Source organism: Ursus americanus, chromosome 4, assembly GCF_024610735.1.
Source record: "Ursus americanus isolate L20-20 chromosome 4, mUrsAme1.1.p, whole genome shotgun sequence".
In the NCBI taxonomy this organism is placed as follows: Eukaryota; Metazoa; Chordata; class Mammalia; order Carnivora; family Ursidae; genus Ursus; species Ursus americanus.
Window position 1 is genome coordinate 56,503,686 of NC_142130.1, and position 12,444 is coordinate 56,516,129.

Here is a 12,444-nt window from a genome sequence, read left to right on the forward strand (position 1 = left end):
TCTGAGAGCTTCTCTACATTCAGCAGAAGCCAACACTGAGAGTTGTATAAGAAAGAGAACGGTCTAATATTATCTAAATGTGTTAGGTGTTAATAAAGGGTAGGTATCCATTATGTAGAAAACTCAGTCATGTAAACCATTACCCATTTTCCAACACCCAGGCCCTGCAGAGCTCCCAGCCCCTCGAAAAGAGCTGTTGCCCTAATGAGCGCGCTGAGCATTGCAAGTCCAGAGTGGGACCAACAAGAAAAAATACCCGTTCATTGTACATCACAGCCTGAAGCACAGGGGATGCTGTTGGGCCTCTCCCAGATTCAGTTCCTCATGTGGTAAGAACGCAGCTTCCTGGATGGTCAGCAGAGAGACACACAGGGACAGCACACAGACTTGGAGGACGGGTGGAGACGCAGTGAGGGAGGGTAAGGCTCTCCACTCCTCCCCCTCCTGGAGCACAGCTGCTGGGCATTGCCTCTTACTCTGCCTTTTCTCTCACACATCATTCCTGTGGCTGGATCAGAAAAATCTGGAAATGTTAAAGAACTGAATACAGCTTTCATAACTGTCTTCTGGAGGCTTGCCCACTTCTCTACAGATGCAGAAGTCTATCATTTCTTGCCATTTTTAGAAAGGAGGCAGTATTTGGTGTTAAAGACGTCACTGGCAGTAGTTCTGACCATTTCTAAACACAAAGCCTCTTAATAATAAAACATAGTCCCCAATTTGGGAACGCCCTATACATCTAAACAGTCCCCAGGATTCACTGTCCACGGGCACTTTCCACTGTCCCTAGGGAAATGAAGGATTTCCCTTCTCTCCTTCCTCTCCATCCCGCTCAGCCTGATGCTGCCTGAAATCACCTTCCCACTCTGATTTTCACTTCCATTGTATGAGGTATGGTCTGCAACAGAGCAACCAGCAGGGCTGAGGACAGGGAAAGAGAGTCGAGGCAGATCTATTGTTTCCTCTTCCTCTACTAACTCAAAACTCTTCTGGTCCATTAAACAGTATCACCCTCTCCACCACAACTCCACCAGGCCTCCTGCCTGGCATGTTGATCCTCACCTCTGAGCCTACTTGGCACCATTCCTTTGATGAAACTCTAGAAGCAGCCAAAAGGTGGCCTTCCTCTGAAATGTGGTCAAATCATACTCAGTCCTCCAGGTGTGACTCTGCCTTGGAGAACTAAATGAAAAAACAATATGGAACAAGAAGGGGTCTTTTACCCATCCACACCTTTGCCTGTTGTCATTAGTAGCAAAATGCTCTGTCAAATGGACTTACATCTGTTTCAGGGACAGATCTTAGGGACAAAGGTCACTTCAGTCAAAATGCACCTTTCTGGATCCGATTTTTCAAATATGTAAAATGAAAGCATCAGACCAGCTCTCTGCCAGCTCTAAAATCCCATATGATCCTCCAGGAAAAGGAAACAGGTAGACTAACCTTTAAGTTTTTATGGTGAAGGAACAGAGAGACTCTGACCAAGAAACCAAGTCGGTATCAAAATTAATATCAGGACATTCTAAGAAAGAGGCGGAAACTTGTACAGTCCTTGTTTCCAACGGGCCTGTCCTGTATTCCCTTAGACTCCACCCTCTCAGCCCGCACCTGGGTCCTTAAATACAGGATGGGCTTTTTTACCCCCACAACTCTCAAAGGGTCTGCTGCGGCCTTGGGGGCATCTACCTTGGAATTTTTTCTTACAAACACAGCTTCATACAACAAGCCTAGAGGTTCTTTTTGTTCAATATTATCCTGCAGGCCCATTACGGATTAAACTGACTTTTGTGCATCGGCCTGGAAACCGCCACCTACCGCTTCCCGTCCAGCTTCTGTGGGGACAGAGTTCCACACTGACGATTTACAAACAGCATCTGGAAAACTGTCCATTCATAAGCAGCGACTGCCCGCAGGAGAGCAGCACTTGTATTTTTTAAGTGACCGTTAACAGAATATAAAACAGGTGGTTATGGCACTATTTCTGGGCTTCAAATTAAAAGTTAACTAAAAGCTGCAATTTTAAGGCAGTCGAACAGCATGTATTTTAGCTCAAACATCTGGCATTTGAATTTCAGAACTCTTTGGAGAAAAACTGGGAGAAGGGAGGAAAGGTAATAGACATGGTTATGAAGCTCTGCTCCTTTGCAATCTTAGACTCTCTGACAGCCCTTCCCCCATCATGTCAGCCTTCTCCTGTAATTTATGTACCCACTTGGAAGCTGATTTACTTCCTGTCCCCCATCTCATGCCCCCAAAACAAGACCTATAATTGCAGTTCATTCACAGGCTAGAGAGAAGGTTGGTGTGTTTGGTGTGTATCTGAGCCGTCTGTATGTGACAACAGTAACTGCTCTCCTCTCCCACAGTCCTCTACCCCATACCCTTCAGATTCAGAACATTTATAACCTACCTCACATGACTCAACACCCTCAGTTTTTGCTGTGACATGAACTCAAAACAATGTTCTGGCTGCCCTCTAAACTGGGCACCCATTCATGCAGTATACATCAAACTGTCCTAAAGAATGGGCACTGGAGATCCAAGGACAGCTGAGACTGTGCCTTCCCAGAGCCTGACCAGCTGACCTCACTTCCAACCTCCAACTCAAATTCTTTCTCGCTGCAAATTCTTCCAGACATCAATAAACCAATGATCTTTGCGAGACTATATAAACATGCACACACATAAACCCGCACCCAAATGATACTTTCAAAAAGCAAATATCTCAACTCCCTACCTTGGCCTACCTCCTCTGGCCCCCCACTCACTTTCCCCATGTCACTGACGGCCGCTCTCCCTTCCATTCTGTTGTCTCTGCTCACTCTGGCATCTGTGCCAACATGATCCTGCCCCAGGGCCCTGAAACTGGCTCTTCCTTCTGCCTGGAAAGTTCTCTTCTCAGATTTCTGTCCCACTCCCAAGTATCATCAAGGTCTTTTCTCAAATGTTACCCAAGAAAGGGGCTCTTCATGACCATTCTATCTAAACCTTACTCCTGACTCATTACCTCCATCATGTCCCATTCCCTCACCCTGCTTTATTGTACTTCAGGGCACATTATACATCATACAATTTGTTAATTTTCTACCCTCTCCCATTTGAATGCAAACCCTATACAAGCAGAGGCACATTTAGATATTCAAACTGAATTCTGAAAAATGATGACAAAACAAAGATTTTTTTAAAAGACTAAATTTAGAATTTTTATAATCTGTATAAACATATATACTATTGTAGAAAATGTTAAAGCATCATTGTTGAGTGGGAAAAAAAAAAAGCTCAAAATCCTGAAGAGAACTTCCACTTTTTGTAAAAATACATATATATGCAGAAATGCACAGAGGAAATGATCTGAAAGAATAGTATTTTGTCTGAGTGGGTAGGGTTATGAGTTGTACTTTTTTTCTTTTTGATTTTATAATTTCATGCCTGTTTTACAAAAGCCTATATTACCATTAAAAGGACAAAAAAAATACAAAGTATTGTAGTTGATTTCAAAAACCAAACAAATGCAAGTTAGTGGAAATGAACATAATACTAACACTACAAATTGCATAATGGTAATTCCTTTGTATCATAATATATACAATATTGCCAAATGAGATGCTTATTTGCCTTCCCTAAACAATGAAATAATCAAAATTATTACAGAATACATTTTCCGTTTAGACTAACAGGCACAATGCCACCCCTCCGGCCAGGGTATACTCCTCAGTGATGTGACAGAACAAAAGGCTGAGAATTTACATCTTACCTAACCTGTCCCCAGTTAATAAAATGGAAAACTCACAGTATTTCATTCCTTGTCATAAGAAGCATGGCAATTTAAAAAAAAAATTACCCTCTGCTACTAAGGTAGTATCTGTGCTCTGTATAAATTTTAATACAAAGACTAAAGCACAAATTTCTAACATATATCTTCAGAAATTACATGAAACTACTATTTGTGAGGGCACTCGAGCACCCTTTCCACATCATTTCTCGCATTCCCATCTGTGCTACTTGTGACAAGGAAGATAGAGAAGCTAGTGTGTTGTGTTAATGAAACCAAAATTGTATTTCATAAAAATCTAAAGATTGGCTTTTGATTTAATTCCAAAATAATAAAATTATGTTGGCTGGATGAGTAAAGGGAAGTGAGAAGAGGTATAAAATAGCTAAGTTCTCATCTACCACAGCCAGAAGTCAGTATAAGTTACCTAAGGCTTATATTATAAATCAAGAAAAAATAGTAAGCCATTGTTTAGGCACATGTACAAAAATACCAGAAGAAACAGATTAAGCAAAATAAAAGTTTCCACCAGGGGCGCCTGGGTGGCTCAGGAGGTTAGACGACTGACTCTGGGTTTGGCTCAGGTCATGATCTCAGGGAGGGGGGTGAGGTCAAGCCCCCACCCCACGTGGGTTCTGCGCTCAGGGGAGTCTGCTTGAGGTTCTCTCCCTCTGCCCCTGCCACACGTGTGTACGCACACTCTCTTAAATCTTTAAAAAGTTTCCTCTAAACAGTGTGTCAAGAATGGGCCCACACCTGTTAAATGCTCCTACAGCCCTGAGTGTCACCTCAGCACTTATTTACGGGAAGGAAGATTTGTGGTATATCTGCCTTCTCCAGGAAACTGCATGTATGCTTTGAGCCAAAGACCATGTTGCAGTGTGTTCACGCCCGGATTCGCAGAGCCCAGCACAGTACCTGGTACGAGGGGTACTAAATGAATTCTTGGTAAACATGGGCGAAGTTTTCATACATGACTTTCCCAGTAAAACAAAGGCTTCCTAATACACAGGCACTGATTTTGTACACACCTATTACTCCATGGAGTTCTGGCTGGCATGCTAAATCTGAAAGAGACTTTGGAGTTGAGAGCCACCTGCTTCGATTTTTGATAAAAAGATTGAAAGTGTTAATGACATGCCAGGGTCATGCCATTATTCCAAGTGTATGATGGGTGATCTCAAAAAAATGCGTTGATAAGCAACCCCACCCAGTTTCACATTACAGATTAAGAATACAGAAGCCTCACTCAATACTTAACAGAAAATGTCAAAATATCAAATTTCTCTGCATTATAACTATTACTTTATTTACAGCCTAAATTATAACTTTCTCATTCGAACAAGTTAATGTCGTTCATTCATTCTTTGGAAGATCTCTGCCAAGTCAGGATCCTAAAGTCTCTTGATTTTTACTCACTTATACACAGATATTCACCGGGTCTTAAACTAGTCTTTCTTCCCCTGCAGTAGGTAATTCACAATTTTTTTATGTATAAAAAGGTATAAAATGACAAGTCTCCCTCTTGTTCCTAATTTCTTGAGCCAGTCTCCCATTCCCCCTTGTTAACACAGCACAGAGTAACAGACTTAGTTCACACTCCCCCATTTATATAGGAATGGGAGCATACTACACACAATGATTTCCCGCTTGCTTTTTTTTTTTTTTCCTTAATGAATCGTGGAGTTATTTCCCTATCAGTACATAAAAAACTCTGTCGTTTTTTGGCAGCTGTGTAATATTCTATTCTATGATTGGTAATATTCTATTCTATGATTGGACCATGATTTATCACTTAGTCCATTTGATACAAGTCTATTCCTTCTTTTGCTATTAAAGCAACACTGCAAAGGCTAGCCTTGCACAGGCAATGTCGGGCCTGTCTGCAAACCGTTTACATCTGATGGAATTTCTACAGGGCAAGTACTGAATCAGAGTATGTGAACCTGTAATACTGAGAGAACCTGTCCAAGGTAGGGTACCAGTTTACTTTCCCACCAGTCACTACTTCCAGTTTACCCACATCTAACTCAAGTTTTGCTTATCAATTAGGTGGACTATGGTAGCTTGCTATACTTTCAGTTTGCATGTCTTTTAGAGGAGAGGGACCCTTTTCATGTGATTAAATATAAATTTGTCATTTGCTAGATATACACACTTGTTAACTTTTCTCAGTTGTCAGGACCACAAACTCTTTATTGTACAGAGTGTTGACCCAAGCCATCTGGGCAAACGTCCAGCTGCATGCCATTGTTTTTTATTTCCATTCGAAACCATTTTCTGGGGCCAGCTTTCTTTTACGGGTCTTCCTAAGTTAAGCAGAGGAAGCAATCACATAATGCTGTGGACTCTGAGTTCAGGAGGGAGAACTTGACTCTGACTCTACCACAGAGGCTGTGAGACTTCTGATTAACTACTGGACCTCTCCAACCCTTAAATTATAGATCTGTAAGACGGTGTAAAGATACCTCTCTCAAAGGTTGCTAAGGATTAAGTATGTATATATTTAAAGTCCAAAGCACAGGGCTTGGGTCTGATTAGGGCCTTAATAAAGGACGATTTAGTTTTGTCATCACCAACCTATCAGGCAAACAACAACAACAACAACAACAACCCACTTGACTAAGCAAACAGTTGTTTCACTGCTTTGGAATACCTGCAATTAAATACCCCCAGGGATTACACATTGAAGGACAGCCCTGCTGGAGTTGTACCACTGGCCATTCACAACTGCCAACCAAACATTAAGAATGAGTTGTTTCCGGTTGCAAAGCTTCGACTTGTTTCTCTATCAACATGAAGCTATTTTGTGTAAGGGTCTCCACTCATGCGAAATGTTACTTCCCAAGAGGATGTGCTTTTCTGCCTCCATCTAGAACTTGCCAAACCTGTGGAGTCTAGGAAGAACAAGAGGAATCGAAGAAAAGCACTTATCACTCATCCTGCTGGTCCAGTATTCTGATTAGCAAAGGATGTTAATCAAACCACGCTCAGCTAGAAGTTAATAATGGGGGAGGAGATCTTGAAAGCCCAAATAAAGCTCTCATACAATATTTGACAGTCGTGAAACAGTAAGTATGTTCTAAACCAAACAAGTCACATATCCCACAAACATTTTTGGCTTATAATGAGCTCTTCTTAAGAACAGAGAGGTACACGTTTATCTCCTCCGTTAATTTACGACCTCTTTGAGGGCACTTTTGGTCATTCACTCATCTTTATCCCACTGCGTAGTACCATATTTGACACATAGCAGCCATTCAAATTTATGGAATGAACAGACTCCAAATAAATGGCATTTTAAGCTTTTATTTCATGCTGATCTTTTCTTTTCAGGAGATAGCCCAGATTATTTTTCTGAGTTTAAATTTACACCAACCTATGTGTTCTTGCTATCACAGTTGTATCAGCATTTCTGGCATATCTAGGCTGCAGTGTGTTTCATCAGAACTCTGGTTAGGAAATGAAATATTTTATCTTGAAGGGAACATTATTTTCCTTTTTACAAAATTTGTTAATATCCCTTTACATATTTTCCTCTGAGATGAAAAAAATGCTATCATTGTTTCAATACAGTTAGAAATTCTGATGACATAAGTTTATTGTGGGACAACGTGAGGCACTTGCAACTTTAACATTTAGAATGTACAACTGAGTTAGCATACAAGGAATGCCCTCACCGAGAAACAGAATCCCCAAATTAGGCATCTGGCAGACACCCTGTGAAACCCCAAAGATAGAAATCTCACTTGAAAGATAATACAGTTTCAACACCCTAAAACAGTCTATATTTCTACCCTACCTTCAAAAGTAGCTTCTAGGCTTTCAGTCAACCTGGTAGTTCAAGATTCTCAGAAAATACATGCTGCGGAGGACTTCTGGAATTTTCCAGTCATCTTTATTACAATGGGTATGAACTGCTGATGTGGTCCTTCAAGACCACACAGGTTATCTCCCGTTCAAATGAACTAGTTACCAGTTAATTATTTTCTATAGTGCTTTCAAATCAATGAAAATACAACCACCATGAAGATTCAGAGAACAAAGCTCCCTCTCTTCATACCTGATGCTGTGGTCAGCACTGGGTCTTTAACCTGAAGGCCAGCGGCTCTCAGGCATCTGGGGTACTGCTCACATTTTTTATGAGAGTATCTCCTGTAGCAATTAAATAGCATCCTGGCTCCACCCATTTAACACCCCCAGCCATGGTGACAAGCAAAAATTCTGTGAACCTTAAACAGAGAGCCAAACACTGTAGAAACTTTTTAAGATCCCTCGCATTTCTAAATGCCCAAATCGAGAGGGAGGGTACTACTGGTAGCTGAAAACCACTAATAGGCGCTTTAATGCTCCATCAACAGTGATACACTCCTCACTTGAGCTAGGTAAAGGGGACACCAAGAGAAATAAGACACAGCCCCTGTCCTTGGTCTAGTGAGTCTGTTATTTCTATCGATAACAATATACTAGAATACTGAAAGGAACAGTATTTAAAAAAAAAAAAAAAAAGAGTATATCTGAAATGGGCCACATTTCTGCCACCCATTCCAGAACAAAGAACGAAATATTCCCATTGACTTATAGATTCAAATGTGCTTTGAATGAGCGTAGTTCAGAAGGGTGGTGGGCAAGATGGTACGGAAAAAAAGAACCAGAGTTTTAGAGCCAGAGAAACCGAGGTTCAAATCTCACCCCTGAAACTTATTACTCTCATGATTTGGGCTAAATCATTCTCCATTGGGAGTGGTATCCTACTCCCATCCACCTGGGTGGAGGTGTCTGGATTATCCCAATTAGTGGAGGATGCTACTGGTAATTAGTGGGCGGGGTCATGGATGTGAAATGTCCTGCAAAGGACAGCAGAGTCCAGTTCAACCAAGAATTGTTCCACCCAAGATGCCAATAGTGTTCACCATTAAGAACTCTCCACCCTCAGTTTCCTCAATTGTCAGAACAGTGATAAGCATACCAACCTTCAAGGCTAAGGGTGAGATTTAAATGAGATGCTGCAAGTAAAAGTACGCAGCCCAGCAATACAGGCAAAATCAGCCCTTGGTAAATGCTGATCTCACCTTACTATGCCCTGGCCTGAGTTAAAATGTCTTGGTAAATGCTGATCTCACCTTACTATGCCCTGGCCTGAGTTAAAATGTCATACAGAGCTCCTTTTAAACAGGTCCATCATGTGTGATATAGCAAAGAAACAAAAGTGAGCAAACATTTTCTCAAAGTGGAGAACATTAATAGGCAGGTATCCTCTAAATTTCACATTCTAGCAGTGTCTGTTTAACAGGCTTTCACAAAAGTAGTCTAAACTTTAAATCAAGAGCAAAATATTATCTTGAGACCTCAGTGACCTAACTCTAATCTTTCCCACTGCCTCTTTCACTCTGTCCCACTGATGTATATAGTCCCCAACAAATCATAACGTCCTATAGGCCTCTGCTTAGCACAGAATACTACCTGTTCCCTATTTCTATCTTCCTGGCTAAGTTCTCTACTAAAATACTACCAATGTCTTGAAGAACCAGGTAAAACTCCCTTGACTGTGAAGCCCTCCCTGTTGTTCCCTACCACTTTTTAAAAAAGATTTTATTTATTTATTTGATAGAAAGAGAGAGAGCAAGCACAAGCAGGGGAGCAGCAGCAGGAGAGGGAGAAGCAGACTCCCCTGCTGAGCAGGGAGCCCAACGCAGGGCTCAATCCCAGGACCCTGGCATCATGACCTGAGCTGAAGGCAGATGCTTAACTGACTGAGCCACCCAGGTGCCCCCATCCCTTACCACTTCTAATGAGTCTATCCTGTGTGCTCATAAATTGGGTTAAACATTATAGCAGTGATTCTGAAACTGGGATCCACAGAACTCGGAGTTCTCAAGTTTCCTGTGAAAGCTTCAGTTACACTTTTCATTTCTATATGATCTAAAATAAATATAAGCAGCTCCTGGATCTGGTCAGTCACCCAAGAAGAGTACTAACAAGCAATTCAAGTGTCCATACCTGAATCCTCAATGTTGTTATAAACAGACTTCTTTAACTGCCAAAGTTGAATGAGAATAGAATAGCAGCAAACTCAATACATAAATGATGTGTTCACACCAAATGAAGCCCAAATAACTTAGAGCACACCACAAAAGCAAAGGTTTTCCTATGGTTCAAATAAGGAAATACTGGAAAACCTGAATCATGGCAGCGTACAGAGTTGTAGTCATGGCAACCACCAAGGACCCTGTGTTTGTCCCATTTGCATTTTGTGAGTAGCCAAAAAAGAGTTTTCAGGTAATGCTTAAAAATTGACTTTTATTGGTCTTATGGTTATGTTTAATTTTGATTCATACATGCATAAGTTATATAATAAAATTCATATAAGCCACACTAAGAATGCAGAAAAGGAGACTGTACAAGTTTAAAGTCTGAGAGAATGCATTTCAAGTACACTGAAAAATCAGAAAGTGGATATTAATCCTTAACATATTTTAAGAGGCTTCAGAGTTGCAGGCACAGGGTCTGACTTAATTCCTGTTGATGGACTGAAAAGTAGCTATGTGACTTTATGCAAGTTTAACTCTGTTTTTTACAGTAAAATGAGGACATTGATCACAAAGGTTTGTCCAACCTCAAGTGTAATATTGTTAAAACTACTTTTATAAATTAAGTGCTAGATACATGCATGAAATGTACTAGTATTACTCTTTTCAAGTGGTCTTCTCAGCTTCTTACAGTTCCTTGAGAGAAAGGACCCTTTTTTTTCCGTCGTATTTACATCCCTACCACAGTACATGTCTGCTGTGGGGGTCACCAGTATAAAAGGTAAACCCGGCTCCCATTATAAATGACAAGTTTTCACTGCCTCTAAGAGAAACAGCCAAAATACCCTTTCATTTTGAAATAAGAGCACAGTGACAGATCGCAATTCTGTTTCCAATCTTGTTAACACCAGGGTGTTGTGTTACTAGGACACTGGGTACTACTAAGAGTTTCCATTTGTTTCGTTAAACTTTCAATATAGGCTTTGTGTGTGTTTATATTCTTGAAAAGAAAGATGTAAGCTCATTTAAAAGGTAAAACACCCACAGAAAGGATTACTGCTATTCCCTTAACAGCTGGCAAGTTCTAAAAAGACGAGGACAAAATTAGTGTTCATGTAAGCACAGTTAAAATTCTCAGTGTCAAAACGTCACAGCCTGCGCTTATCTGGAGATAATGAGAATGGAGAAGTGCTAAGTAGACAAGAGGCTGGTTGCTAGAGAGGTTATTCAGAGAGAGAGGAGATTAGATTTGAGAAGTGTCTAAAGAGTCAAATTAGGGCAGGAAGGCAGGCAGTTTCTGCACAATTCTGTTATGAACCTGAAACTGGCCAGCCTATTCCTTTCTAACAGTGACTCAAGTTGCCAACTTTTGCTGAGTCTACTTGGGATTTCTTTTAAACACTGCTCCCATATTATCCAAGATGATTAGTGTTGTTGCAGTGATGGCAGGCACCTCACTCAGGCTGTCTGCCCACACCAGCAGATCTGACATTCTGGTGAACCCTGTCAGACTTCAAAACTATTTTTAACTACTGTGTAACTTTGAATTTTAAATTCTCCCTTAACAGGGCAACAATAACTGAAGCTTCCCAGGAAAAGTTTACCAATTACAGGTGCTTTCTTGGAGAGATGTGGTATTAACAGAGGTTCATAATGGAAATGTTTCACAAGTGGGGAAACTGAGGAACACATAACCGCCCAGAATCATATCACAAGACCTGAATACTAATGACACCAGCACAGTCACACAGTTCTGCCTATTCATTTTTTCTCTGAAGTCGTCCCCGAAGTCTTTAAAATCTGAAGTAAATGTAGTTTTCTAGAAAGTCTCCTTCCAATCAAAACGGATTACACAATTTCGGTGCAATCTGGGAGAGGAGGGAGTATAAACCTGTCTTCTCAGCAAAAGTTTACAAGAGTGAGATGTATTTCATTTGACCCCTCCTCCTCCCTCAAAATGGATGAAAAGACTCAGGAACGGGCATTTTAAGGAGACCCGTCTAAAAATATATATACTCTGTTTTACAGCAGGTGGAGGAAGGACCAAAGACTGTAGAGAAGGGGCACGTTTTCCCTGCTGAAACCAAGACAGAGGAGTCCTGGTTTTTGGAATCTGTCGGGGAACTTGAGATGTTTCCAAAGAAACAAGGGGAAGGAGGGCGGCATCATTTAAATGCCCAGGCAATGGTAAATAAAACTAGGGAGGTTTTTGTATTTTGACAAAGTCCTGGGAAATCATTATCACAATTCTTAAAAAAAAAATCATTTCGAATAAATCTAAATAGGATGGCGAAACACCAGCTGAGGGGGTGGCGCTCCAACGCTTTACCTTCCGTCCCAGTGGTTTCGGATCGCGCCCGCTCTGCCCCGGCTCGCTCTCAACTGTTTCCCATTACGGCCGGCAGCACGCCGGGGGACTCGCTTCTGCCACAGAACTTGAAGCGCAGACGCCAGTGTGGAACGGGAACAGAATCACGTACCGGGAGGGGGAGGTGGAAGGAAGAGCGCCGCGCCGGCTGGGCCCGGTGGGAACGCACCCCGCGGCGGGTCACGAACTTCACCCGGATTTAACTAACCGAGGAAAAGGGAGTGAAGCGGCACGGAAACTGGGCGAGGAGCAGGAAACCTTAGCAAAGGAGAACA

The 12,444-nt window shown here is 41.5% G+C and overlaps 1 protein-coding gene across 4 annotated transcripts in view; it reads right to left on the minus strand.

The window, feature by feature from the left end:
- Positions 1 to 12,444, minus strand: part of CRYBG3 (crystallin beta-gamma domain containing 3) — a 105,835-nt gene that overhangs the window by 92,916 nt on the left and 475 nt on the right. Inside the window, exon 1 of one of the 4 annotated variants that reach the window (XM_045785388.2) lies at positions 12,131 to 12,359. The exons of the other annotated variants lie outside the window; for them this stretch is intronic. The gene's annotated coding sequence lies outside the window, so the exon portion shown is untranslated. Of the gene's footprint in view, positions 1 to 12,130; positions 12,360 to 12,444 lie in introns of those variants that run through there. 4 annotated transcript variants of the gene reach the window in all.